The sequence below is a fragment of the Acipenser ruthenus genome, chromosome 4, assembly GCF_902713425.1.
Source record: "Acipenser ruthenus chromosome 4, fAciRut3.2 maternal haplotype, whole genome shotgun sequence".
Taxonomy (NCBI): Eukaryota; Metazoa; Chordata; class Actinopteri; order Acipenseriformes; family Acipenseridae; genus Acipenser; species Acipenser ruthenus.
This window is the reverse complement of record NC_081192.1, coordinates 74,109,479-74,124,173: the sequence shown is the minus strand read 5'-3', so window position 1 is coordinate 74,124,173 and position 14,695 is coordinate 74,109,479.

Sequence of the window (14,695 nt, the reverse complement as noted above, 5' to 3'; positions counted from 1 at the left end):
GAGGGCTGACACCGCACGTCTGGCTGGGCGCTGACCCGCCGATAACCAGCGGATCAGCGGTGCCAGCTCAGCGTCCAGACCCTGCTGACGCTGGATCTCCCCCGCTGGCAACTCAAGGGGGGTCTCCACAGCTACAGTGGCAGCACTTACTCGCTCCTCCATCCGATGGCAGTGCTTACAGTCCTCAGAGAAGCAGGGGCGACGGGACAGGGCATCTGCATTATTGTGTAGGCATACCCTTGCAGTGTCTCTATCCAGCGAGCCACCTGTCCTTCGGGCTCGCAGAAGTTGAGCAGCCACCGCAGTTAGGCGTGATCCGTGCGCAGCTTGAATCTTCACCCGTAGAGATAGGGACGAAAGTGGTGCACGGCCCGTACTACAGCCAACAGTTCCCGGCGAGTCACACAATAGTTCCGCTCTGTTTTACTAAGAGCTTGGCTGTAGTACGCGACCACTTGTTCTCCGTCCGAGCCTTCCTGGGCTAGCACTGCTCCGATCCCCACATCGCTCGCGTCCGTGTCCAGGATGAACGATTTTTGGGGGTCAGGGAACGCCAAGACTGGGGCCTTCACAAGGGCCTCTCGCAATTCCCCAAAGGCAGCTGCGCAGTCGGTGTCCCAGCTGAACCAGCCCCCTTTCTCAGTCAGGCGGTGCAGGGGCCTGGCGATCTGAGCAAAGTCCTTCACAAAGCGGTGGTAATAAGACACCAGGCCCAGAAAGCTACACACCTCTGTCACAGTCCTGGGGACCGGCCAGTCCTTTACAGCAGTCACTTTAGCAGGGTCTGTGGCAATGCCGTCTGCCCCGACAACATGTCCGAGGAAGTGTGTTTCTCTTCTCAGCAGGTTGCACTTCCCAGGGTGGAGTTTTAAGCGAGCTCCACAGATGCGCTCGAACACAGTCCGCAAGTTCTGCAGTGCCGCCGAAAAGGTGGTGGCGTGAACCAGTAAGTCATCCAGGTATACAACACAATGGGTCCGTGGAACTCCGGTGAGCACCCGCTCCATCAGGCGCTCGAACGTTGCTGGGGCATTGCACAGTCCAAAGGGCATCACTGAAAACTGCCACAGACCCTGGCCAATGGAGAATGCAGTTTTCTGTCATGCCTCAGGGGCCAGCTCAACCTGCCAGTATCCGCTGCGCAGGTCGAGGGAGCTGAACCAGCGGGAGCCTGTGATGTAGTCCAGAGCTTCATCGATTCTGGGGAGGGGGTACGAGTCCTTGTGTGTCACTGCATTCAGTTTGCGATAATCCACACAGAACCGCAGTGACCCGTCTTTTTTTTTACTAGCAGGGCTGGCGCGGCCCAGGGGCTAGCCGATGGTTCAATTACCCCGGCAGTGGCCATTTCCAGAATCATGCCCTCGGCCGCTTCCCGCTTTGCCAAGGGTAGCCGCCGTGGCTGCTCCCGGATCGGAGCTGCGTCTCCCGTGTTAATGCTGTGCTGAACTAATCCAGTCCGCCCACAGTCCTCTATGTTTGCAGCAAAAATGTCCAAGTACCCCCTTAATAGTTCCCATAACTGGTCCCGCTGGCCCTGAGATAGACCCTCCTTACTCCTCTGCCACAGCGCTTTCACCGCATCAGTTATCCTGCAGTCCTGTGTTCCACCGGTTGTGGTTGCAGGGGGCGGTGAAAGTTCTGCAGGAGAGGGGGCGGAGACAGTTGAAGCCCTTGCAAACTCCGTCGCCGATGTCCTGTCCTCTGCTTCTGGGAGAGGCCGGGTCCTGCCCCCCTGCGTCCGACAAACCTCCCTCATCTGGCTATGCCGCACGGTGGTTCTGGTGCGGCGTTGCTCCCCTTCCTTCTCCCGACCCGGAATCAGGCGCAGTTGGCTCTGGCCAAGGCACAAGGTTCCCTCAGCCAAGTCGATGGTAGCTCCTACTTTGTTCAGGAGGTCCAGGCCCAGAATGCAGCGATCCTGTATCTCCGCCAGCCAGAATTCGTGTTGGATCGTGCAGTCTCCGAGCTGGATCTCCAGATGCCGTCGTCCCAGCATGGACGCGACCTGGCCGCTGACAGTGCGGAGGCGAACCGTGGTGGGCGTCCAGCCTTCCAGCCATCCGTCACTTTCTCTGGGGAGGACCCCGGGCTGCAGGATGGAGATGGTGGAGCCTGTGTCGACCAAGGCCTTGCACTGCACCCATTTAAGAGGCAGGGTGCATGCAGACTGTTGCCCCGGCCAACACGGCCCACCATTGCCACGCGTCGTTCTCTTTGTCTCTATGGGTGGGGGAAGGAAGGTGAAGGAGCTGCGGTCCCCCGTTTACGCCGCTCCTTTTTCGTTTCCCGCCCATGACGTCTCTTCTTCAGATGGTACTGGGTGACGGCGGCGGCGGCATTGTGCATGCAGGTGACCCGGGCTTCCGCAGTTCCAGCAGCGCCTTACAGGAGTGGTCTGCCTGACAGCGGCGGTATCCTCGTCTCCATCGCTATCTTCCTTTCCTCTGACCGCGCAGACTTTGGGGATCCGGACTCTCTCGCCCTCCTCGAGCACGGCCTCAATCCTTAGGGCATGGGTTAAAGCCTGCTCTAGGGAGGTTGGGGCAACGAGCCGAACCTGTTGTCAGAGCGCGGTGGGCTTCAAGCCACGGATGAACGCCTCCATCGCCAGGTCTTCTTGTACAGCCGGAGGTAAACCAGGATACCCCCTCCGTGCCAAGTATTTAGTGTCTGCGGCCAGTATCCCGAGTTTCTCGACACTGACTCTCTCTATATATATATATATTATTGTTATTATTATTTATTTTTTTGGATGTTAGGAGTTAGGATGGTATTTACTCGCGCATAGTTTTGTATGTTATTTCCGAATTTCTCCTTTAACATGTCTGAAGGGGACACTGTATTACTTAAAACGTGAATTAACGTATTAAAACGTGTTAAAAGTGAGCAGTTACCTTGGGATTACACACCAGGTTCAGACGCATTGATTGGACTAATGTATCCGAAGGCGACCTGTAAGACTCGCCGTTTCAACGGTGTCAGTAGTGCTCAACAGAAAATAATGCATACAGAAAAATATTGTATACTGGCCATGGGCTTTGGTTTTGCCCAGCGCCGTAACTAAGCATTTAGCTACCGGGGCATGCAAATACATAAATCTGTCTATTAAAACGTGTTAACTGTGAGCAGTTACCTTGGGATTACACACCAGGTTCAGACGCATTGATTGGACTAATGTATCCGCAGGCGACCTAAGACTCACCGTTTCAACGGTGTCAGTAGTGCTCAACAGAAAATAATGCATACAGAAAAATATTGTATACTGGCCATGGGCTTTGGTTTTGCCCAGCGCCGTAACTAAACATTTAGCTACCGGGGCATGCATATATATAATTGTTATTTTTTTTTCTTTTTTTTTTTTGGATGTTAGGAGTTAGGATGGTATTTACTCGCGCATAGTTTTGTATGTTATTTCCGAATTTCTCCTTTAACATGTCTGAAGGGGACACTGTATTACTTAAAACGTGAATTAACTATTAAAACGTGTTAACTGTGAGCAGTTACCTTGGGATTACACACCAGGTTCAGGCGCATTGATTGGACTAATGTATCCGCAGGCGACCTAAGACTCACCGTTTCAACGGTGTCAGTAGTGCTCAACAGAAAATAATGCATACAGAAAAATATTGTATACTGGCCATGGGCTTTGGTTTTGCCCACCGCCGTAACTAAGCATTTAGCTACCGGGGCATGCAAATATATATATTTGTGGCACACTCTACAACCCGGTTTCTCAGAGACGTCGGATTCAGCAGCGAAGAGTTGCGTCGCACAGTGAAGAACTTATCTGAAGCAGCAGAGAGGAGCAGCAACTGGCTGTGGTTGAGACGGAAAGATTCTGGCTGGGGATCCCAAGCACAATAGAAAGAAAGAAATGCTGATGTACAGGTAAGTAAGCTGGGCTGAGTTGAGTGGGGGACGGAGGGGGGTCATGCTGGGACGCCAGAATCACCGTCGAGCCCTCTTGAAGTGTCGTGGGCTAGTCGGCGAAACACTGAGGATGGAAGGTGCCCACTTGAAAACCCCAGAGATGTACCCTACTTAGCTCAATCCAGACGGTTGTCATGCTGATGCGCTGGGGAGGCCGCACTTTGGTTGATCCCCGGAACCAGCATCGCAGCCGTCGTGTGTGCTGATGCGCCAGGGAGGCAAAATAAGCTGATCCCTGGAGCCAGCATTACACTTCAGCCATTAACACCAGACAGAAGGAAACGTAAATGGATGGAGACACATATGGATCACATTAGTTTACTGTAAAGCTACGTCTTAGTTGGTGCTTATCTTGGCGAGAGCCGAGTTCAAATCAGCATGAAGTTTTAACATCTACTCTTGTGTAATGGAAATCATATATATATATATATATATATATATATATATATATATATATATATATATATATATATATATATATATATATAAATTGCATGGACCTCCGGAATGAAGCAACCGGAGGTGGATGGAAAGACTCAATATTGCAGCTACCGGGGCATGCAAGTCTCCATATCGTAGATACCGGGACATGCAATTATATATATATATATATATATATATATATATATATATATATATATATATATATATATATATATATATGATGGAGAGGCATATTCCCATTCCCTTAATAGTTAGGATGGTATTTACTCGCGCATACACTCTAAATCTGGGGTTGATACTGTGGAGGAAGCTTTTAAGGTGCTTCGAAGAACCTTTTTACTAGGGTTCCATGAGGAACCTTACAAATAAGGATCTTTTAAGAACCTCAAGGTTCTACTTGGAACCTTTTATGTTTATTTACAAACTTACATGCATAATATTATATATATATATATATATATATATATATATATATATATATATATATATATATATATATATATATATATATAATATGCGTGTCTGCATAATTTGTCTGGTTAAATAACATGCTAGGAATTACTGGTTTGCAATATCAATAAAAACAAAGAAATACTTTTTATAGAAACCCTTTATTACGGGTAGAGCAATAAAATAAATAAATACAGTATAGGAGTTATACTTTTAATTATAACACATAAATGCATACAAATAAAACAGTCTGTATATGTTTCATTACCCTTAGAATAACAAATACACAAATAAGTGAAAGGCTGACAACATTTCTTGACAGGTAGATATATAAATATATTAATTATAACTAATCATAATATATTATCCATAATGTAATTAATTTAATTACAAACAAAACAAGCAAAAACCTAACTTTAGTCACAAGTATTTTATAAAACAAGTATTATAAAAAATATTAACACATTTATTTATTTTTATTTATTTATTTATTGCATTTATATAGCGCTTTTTATACAAAAGTATCGCAAAGCACTGTATAGTACATAGCAGGACAAAAATCACAATCCGTTTGTATAGCAGGTCACACATATAACTGCTACACTCAGCCCATTTAAATACAGATTTAAACAGTATACAAAATACAAAAGCACCAATTTTAAAGTTACATTAAAACCCACTAAGATAAGCGAGCCATTTTATAAAAGTGTGTTTTTAGTCTTGACTTGAAAACTGTAATGGACCCAGATTTCCTGATAAACGAAGGCTGAGCATTCCAGAAAAAAGCCCTGCCTCCCGTGTTGTTTTGTTGACCCTAGGAATAACCAGCAGCCCCACATCCTGTGATTTCAGAGTGTGGTTTGGAAGATACGGTGTCAGTAACTCCTGTAAATAATGAGGTGCTAATCCATTCAGGGCCTTATAAGTTAACAGCAAAATCACCATTTAAAAAAGTACATTACAATAATCAATTCTAGATGAAACAAAGACATGTATTATTCTCTCGGCATCAGATACAGAAATAATTAGAACATAAGAAGGTTGTTTCTTTTATTATTTATTTCTTATTTCTGTTTGTTGTTAGTAGCTTATTGATCCCAGAATCTCATCAAGCAGCTTCTTGAAGAATCCCAGGATGTCAGCTTCAACAACATTATTGGGGAGTTGGTCTAAGTTTGGCTATATTTCTCAAATGGTAAAAATATACTTTAGTAACTTCCCTAGTATGAGTCTAAAATGATAGATCAGACTCAAAGATTACCCTCAAACTCTTAATTTCGACTTTAAATTTTGATGAGAGACTGCAAGGGTCGTGCTCATGTAATCCTACATTTCCTTTTAGTTGGTTCTGTGAGCCCACTAGCATAACCTCTGTTTTATCTCAATTCAACATTAGGAGATTCTGTGACATCCAATGCTTGATGTCTGTAAGGCAAGTAGCTAATAACACCCAGGCAGAAGAATGTCCTTGCTTTAGGGACAGATAACAGGTGGTTATCATCAGCATAGCTGTATACAACTGTAAGTTGCCCTGGGTAAGGGTGTCTGCTCAAAAGAAAAAAAAAAAAAATAGTAATCCCTGAGCCTGTGGTTATTATAGCACAACCAACACCCTTATTGCTTTCCCGACCTGGCGCCTGACAAAAGAAAGTTTACTATTCCCACTATACTAGGTGGAGTTTTCTGATCTTTTTGGAGTACCCAAAATACATTTCTCAATATAATATTAGGCTGTTTTTTCTCTGTGGGTATTTGATATTGTACACAAAATACAAGGAAAAAAGAAGCCCAAATCTCTGGGTGAGGGCCTCAGGTTATTATTATTTGTTTATTTAGCAGACACCTTTATCCAAGGCTTACAGAGACTAGGGAGTGTGAACTATGCATCAGCTGCAGAGTCACTTACAATTATGTCTCACCCGAAAGACGGAGCACAAGGAGGTTAAGTGGCTTGCTCAAGGTCACACAATGAGTCAGTTTGGCGAGGTGGGATTTGAACCGTGGACTTCCTGGTTACGAACCCTTTTCTTTAACCACTGGACCACACAGCCTCCTCAGCAAGTAAATGTTGTCCATTCATTCTCAGACCAATTTTTGTATCAAGATGGAAGGGGTTTCCCCAGATAATGACAGGTGTGGGAGTTGTAGGGTCCTTAAAAAATAAAAAATAAAAAAATAAAAAACAGAAAAATAAATCACTTACACTGTATTTTAAAAATAAAATGCTGACGCAGCATCTTACGTTATATTGTGATCATCTTTATTTGCATATTCCCATTCCCTTAATTCTTCAATTTCAACACCATCCCTCTCCCCTGATGTAATAATTTATAGCTGTTAGTTTTTAATACTTTTCATGTATTGTATTTGATGCCATGGGCTAGAAGAATTGGAGGTAATTCTATTTATAAATTCACTGTTTGGCAACAGCAGTTCAAAATATATATATATATATATATATATATATATATATATATATATATATATATATATATATATATTCCGAATGTTTTCGTTAGAGACAAAAATCCAAAGTTTTTAATACAGGTGATTTATTTATTTACTTATTTATTTATTTATTAATCATTTTCAGCATCTTTAAACAGCTTGTTCAGTGGTAACCACGCACTGGATACTGAAGTAAACTGCAGCTACGTTCCAGCATGAATGAGACACGGACAGTGCACCACGTTCAACCTTGACCTCTGTACACCAGAAGCAGTTTAAAGTAGATTTATGTACATTTAAAGCAACATTGTCTTTGTTCATGATGATATATGATAAGTGTATTAGTTTGGTTCTCAAACAAACAAACAAAAAAATCCTTGCATGTTTTTTGCCCCGCCCCAAGTGTAAAACCAAATATTCTCTGACAGCATATAGACAGTACGTGTTTTCCGCAGCAAACAGATTCTTACGGTCTCTGTTCATGATGACAAAGAGTTTAACTGAGTGCATTGTTTCGATATGTTTGATTGGTCTCGCAGCAGTATGGGTAAAAATAGACTGAATGGCCTTGCCCTGCTAATATGTGCGGACATGTCCCAGGAGGAAGTGTTACAGCGTTTCGATAGATCAGGCCATAGGAGGATTAGCAAACCCTGATTTAAAGTAAAGTCTTCTAAATCAGTTTTTAATTGTGGCATCATACAGTCTCAGCAGTCCGATCAGTCTTAGCATTAGTATCAGCAATCTTACCAGTCCCAGCAGTGTCAGCACCGGTCTTACCAGTTTCAGCACCAGTCTTACCAGTCCCAGCAGTAGCAGCACCAGTCCCAGCAGTGGCAGCACCAGTCTTACCAGTCCCAGCAGTGGCAGCACCAGTCTTACCAGTTCCAGCAGTAGAAGCACCACTCTTACCAGTCCCAGCAGTAGCAGCACCAGTCTTACCAGTCCCAGCAGCACCAGTCTTACCAGTTTCAGCAGTAGCAGCACCAGTCTTACCAGTCCCAGCAGTAGCAGAACCACTTACCAGTCCCAGCAGCACCAGTCTTACCAGTTCCAGCAGTAGCAGCACCAGTCTTACCAGTTCCAGCAGTAGCAGCACCAGTCTTACCAGTTCCAGCAGTAGGAGCACCAGTCTTACCAGTTCCAGCAGTAGCAGCACCAGTCCTGCCAGTTCCAGCAGTAGCAGCACCAGTCTAACCAGTTCCAGCAGTAGGAGCACCAGTCTTACCAGTTCCAGCAGTAGCAGCACCAGTGTCAGCATCAGTTCCAGAAGTAGCAGCACCAGTCTTACCAGCTCCAGTTGTAGCATCAGTGTCATCAGTGTCAGCATTAACTTCAATAGCAGTGAACCAAACACATGTCTCTCAATGAAGGTATAAACCCATCTACGTGTTCATATCTATAACTTCTATTCTTCTTGTCCTTTTAATATCACATATTTCTAACAGTGTGAATAGGGTAATTTTAGGAATTTGTTGTATCGCTTTGCAGTTTGCATTAATAGTCTCCAGGCTTTAAAATATGATATATTTCACCTTCGTAACATGAACAGGATATGCACAGGGTTTTGTTTTTTTTTTTAGACAAAAATTTGATTTTTGCCTCAGTAAAAATCTATTCCTAGCTAAGCCCCAGGTAACATTAAACTGGTAAGATGGACCATGTCTAGGCAAAATGATCACATGCTTGACATGATAAAACAAGCCCCACCTTGCCCAGACTTAGAGCCAAAGGATTGTATGAACATGTGCCCATACTCACCTTGCCCAGTCAAGCAAAAGGATCAGCTGTTTAATATCATACAGCATAATGCATCTTGACCAAACAACATGGTCAATAAAGTCTGCTATGTGAGCCAATTAATATATATATATATATATATATATATATATATATGTTTCTCTACAGCAGTTGAATTGACAGTAGAAAGTTATGTAAAATAGTTTTTTAAAGAAAACCTTTTTTTCATGAAAGAATATTTGTCTGTTAGTTAAAAGGACAGCTTGAAATTGTGTTTAGTTTTTCCTGAAGCTTACAGTACTCCCGAAAACATTTGTGGATCACTCACTTTTTTCCTTTGCACTTTAAGATATATGCTGTTTGTTGGCAACTGAAACTGCCCCTCCTCTAAAGTGATCAGATTGATTAGAGGTACAGTACTTGTGTCTCCCAATACCAATGCATCAAATTAACTTCATATGCAGAATTACATTGATTTTTTTCTATCATGTAATTGAAAAACTCTGTTAGAAATAATATGTAGTGCCTCTTTTTCTTATTAAATCTGTTTGTGTGTTTAATGCCTGGTGACATACGAACAGAAAAATAGCTAAGCTTTTCTCGGCAGGCAAATGTTTATGTTTATAATGTTGTGTGCGAGCAGGAAGGCGTGGCCACTGGACTGCGTGTGTGCGTGCGCGCTTTGTGATTTGTGATTTGGTGTTTAATGTTATGTTAATGTTCTGTTGTTAGGCACACTGGACCTGCAAGGCGGTGTAGCCTACATCCTAGCCCGCGAAAGAACGCTTACTCAACTGTTCAAGTGATGCGCACCATTTCAGACGCTGTCATATATTGACACCGTAAACTACAATACTTAATGCTTTGTCACACAATTACCAGGAATTATTATTCAGTACTGTATTTTAAAGTTGTTTTTTTTATTTTTTAAAGTAGTACTAAAATAAAATTGTTTTCAGTTTGCATGAGTGACAAATTATATTAAACACCATGGTTTTAAAAGAACGTCGATAAAAAAGTCTCATTTAATCAAGAGAAAAAGATAGTAATTTGTGTTTTATTATTTTCGTACCAGAACCGCCCGAGAAATCGTAGCAGTGAAGCAAATCTTATGTTTACCTCATACTTAATACTCATGTATCCTAGAAATCGTCATTAAACAATAGACTTAATGAAACATTTTACGTCAGAAAGTTCCCAGAAGTATCATAAGTATTACCCTTTTCCTCTCTCAGTTCAGCCCAATTGATTATCGTCATCAAGTTTAGTAAAAAAAAAATAAAAAAAAAAAAATTACCTCAGAAATTCTATCATTGACCCGCATCATTAACAAAAGCAAAATAACCTTTTTTTATTTTACTCGTGGATGTTGTAGAGCTGTCTGTACGTCTTTAGTTTATATTTTTTCATTCATTCACACAAATAAAGATAATTAGCGTTATTAAAAGGTTTTACTCACCTCTCAGTGAAGAAAGCTCTCCCGCCTGTGAAGAAACGTTGAACACCTGCCTCTCGCTGTGGGTTGCGATGGCAGCTGATTGGTTGAGAGGGCAACCGCTGTTGCTGGGGCATTTCTTCGTCGACCGCGCTTTTTCTACTTTTAGTAGTTAAAAAATTTCAAACAGCCTTTTGCCAGCGATAGCATAATGCATTTATTTATTTATTTATTTATTTATTTATTTATGTTGTATTGTGTTGTGCAGGGGCATCTTGCCCTGAGGTTTTATTATTGTGTTGAATGTCGTATGGGTGTCTCCTACATATTTATCCAATTAAAGGTTCTTTTCAAGATGGATACAAATGGAAATAAACTACAATACACATGTTATACATACATATACTATTATAAATTCTAGTTAAATATTTGGAAGTAGCAGCACCAGTCTTACCAGCTCCAGTTGTAGCATCAGTGTCATCAGTGTCAGCATTAACTTCAATAGCAGTGAACCAAACGCATGTCTCTCAATGAAGGTATAAACCCATCTACGTGTTCATATCTATAACTTCTATTCTTCTTGTCCTTTTAATATCACATATTTCTAACAGTGTGAATAGGGTAATTTTAGGAATATGTTGTATCGCTTTGCAGTTTGCATTAATAGTCTCCGGGCTTTAAAATATGATAAATTTCACCTTCGTAACATGAACAGGATATGCACAGGGTTTTGGGGTTTATTTAGACAAAAATTTGATTTTTGCCTCAGTAAAAATCTATTCCTAGCTAAGCCCCTGGTAACATTAAACTGGTAAGATGGACCATGTCTAGGCAAAATGATCACATGCTTGACATGATTAAACAAGCCCCACCTTGCCCAGACTTAGAGCCAAAGGATTGTATGAACATGTGCCCATACTCACCTTGCCCAGTCAAGCAAAAGGATCAGCTGTTTAATATCATACAGCATAATGCATCTTGACCAAACAACATGGTCAATAAAGTCTGCTATGTGAGCCAATTAATATATATATATATATATATATATATATATATATATATATATATATATATGTTTCTCTACAGCAGTTGAATTGACAGTAGAAAGTTATGTAAAATAGTTTTTGAAAGAAAACCTTTTTTTCATGAAAGAATATTTGTCTGTTATTTAAAAGGACGGCTTGAAATTGTGTTTAGTTTTTCCTGAAGCTTACAGTACTCCCGAAAACATTTGTGGATCACTCACTTTTTTCCTTTGCACTTTAAGATATATGCTGTTTGTTGGCAACTGAAACTGCCCCTCCTCTAAAGTGATCAGATTGATTAGAGGTACAGTATTTATAATGTATTTATTTATTTATTTATTTATTTATTTATTTATTTATTTATTTATGTTGTATTGGGTTGTGCAGGGGAGTTTTCCCTTCTCGTCGGGTCAGGCAGCATCCTCTGGCTGCTGGGCAACGTAGAGAGGGAGACATGAGAAGAGCAAAGGATTAGATATAAACACTTTCCGCCGGGTCAGACAGCATCCTCCGACTGCTGGGTGACGTAAAAGTGAGAGAGAGAGCAAAGTTTAGACATATAACATACAACAAACTGACTCTCGCTCCCGACGGGTCAGGCAGCATCCTCTGGCTGCTGGGCGTTTAGTGGAGCAAGAGACAGGAAGGGGACGAACAGGACAAAAGGACAGATCCTTCGCAACTCAGTGCAGCATCCTCAGGCAGCTAAGCTGGCAGCTGGGCGGCGTGGAGAGCTTAGGAAAAAGTGTCTCGTGTCCGTTTAGGAGAGATGAAAACAGAGAACCCCCCCCCCCCTCGGTCGGGGCCCGCTCGGCAGGTGGAGGCACGGCCTACTGCATGAGGGGGCTGAAATGGTCCTGGACTTGAAATAGAAGAGAGGAGATGGGACAGCAAGGTTGAGGCCTGGAAGGCTTAGCGCATAAGCAGCAGAAGAATAGGATGTGGCCGGGGGTCCCCTCAGGCCGGCGAGGAACAGCCGGGCGGCAGTGGTTGAGACGAGAGGCCGACCCGGACAGCCGGGGGAGTGAGACTCACTTCCCCCCCTGAGGGAGTCCTGTGTGGACAGTGCGATATGGAAAGGAGCAGAGGTGGGGAGGAGGAGGAACAAAAAACAAACACAGACAAGGAAGCGGAAATAGTGCTGGGTTAAAGTAGAAAAAGAGAGCGAGATAGACAGGAGGGGCAGCCAATAACACATATGTGGAGCAGTGCTGGCCATGCCCTAATAATTGACGAGGCGAGCGCTGCATTGTGCGATTGGCTGGAAATACTAAATGAGGCTGAACTGGGATCAGCTTCCACCCGGAAGAGATCGCGGACGCTACCGGGCAGGATGCCACGGAGGGAAGGTAAGATAGGCTAAAGAAAAGGAAATAGGATAAGAAGAAAAAAGGAGCGCAAAGCGGGAGAGCGCCCTCTACGACATCCCCCGAATTACGCCTAAAGGCTAACATTAAACTACAATACACATGTTATACATACATATACTATTATAAATTCTATTTAAATATTTGGCAAAATATTATCTGCCCTTTGATTTCCTCTCAATACCGTGTACACAATTATAACCATTTATGGTGTTTACCTTTTTATGACAGACTTTTTCTCTCATCATGTATTGTGTATTAAAAATTGCGATTTGCACATCAATATTGTAGAGCACAATTTACAATGTATTGATATAAAGAGTTCTAAGATGAACCCTTTGCAATATTATATTAGACACAGCAACCAGAGGTTCCCAAACGAACCCTTACTGTGAAAAAAAACTTGCAATAGAACCCTAAGGTTCCCTGAGGAACCCTCAAAGAACCCTTACTTTTTAGAGTGTAGTTTTGAATGTTATTTCCGAATCTCTCCTTTAACATGTCTGAAGGGGACACTGTATTAATAAAAACGTGAATTAACGTCTTAAAACGTGTTAACAGTGAGCAGTTACCTTGGGATTACACACTAGGTTCAGACGCATTGATTGGATTAATGTATCCGCAGGCGACCTAAGACTCGCCGTTTCAACGGTGTCAGTAGTGCTCAACAGAAAAGAATGCATACAGAAAAATATTGTATACTGGCCATGGGCTTTGGTTTTGCCCAGAGCCGTAACTAAGCATTTAGCTACCGGGGCATGCAAATACATATATGTGCTGTTCGTAACATTCTGAACTACAGAAGAGTCAGGTTCGGTTTCTGTTGATGTCTCTGGCGTTGGAGGTTTAGCTTTTTTGTTGTAGAAAAACTCCAAACGTAGCTGTCTTTTTGCCATTTTAACAGGGCTCAAATTCACTCCGTTTTAGCACATATTTTCGCTGACTGAAAAAGTGAAAGTCTCACACGAGAACAAATATAACGGTGAAGGGTCTTAGACACTCTTTGTTATGTTATTATGTTTTGAAAGTTTGAAATAAACTGCGCATTTTTAAATAATAAACCCTGGCAACAGTGGCGTAGCCAGGATTTTTTTTCGGGAGAGGGTGGCAATGGTAACTTTTTTAAGGTGAATAGTCACAGTGGTGAAATTGGCAACCTGATTTCTTATTAGTGCATTGACGTTTTATTGTCGAAAAATAAAGAACTTTTTTTAAAAAAAAGAAGATCCAATAACCAAATACACTGTTGTGCAAAATAGTTAAAAAGAGAGATTCAGTTCAGAACACTTCCGTTTAAAAACAAAAAAGGAAATACGAAGCAAAGGACTTGAACTTTTAACATGCGCATCAGATTTCAAATTCACATTATGATAATAAGTAACTATATATAATTTCATTCGTACTTATGGTTGTTTATTTCACATTTGGTGTTCAAAGCAAAGCAACCCATTTTATTTAATTTCACAAATCCTGAATAATGTAATTACTCTTTGACTGACGCAGGACTGCCGATGGTACCTAATCTTCTGGAGGTTCGGGGGAGGAGGGACTTGTGCACACAGTTGCATTAACTACATTGTATAACTACAGCGCCTTTAAACACAAAAAAAATGTACAAACAGCTGATCCAACAAAAAACTTGGGTTGATTGACAGCAAATCCAACCACTCATTTTTTTTTGGTATCACACTGCACTGACATTCGCTGACGGACACGTTGTAGCCTAAATAATCAGAATGAAAACAAGTAGGTAACCGAACTCAGGAATTGAAACAGTTTTGCCGGTTTTCTCTCAGTAGTGTCCAGAACTGTTTTCATTCTGATTTATTTCTTTAGTTATTCAATTAATAACA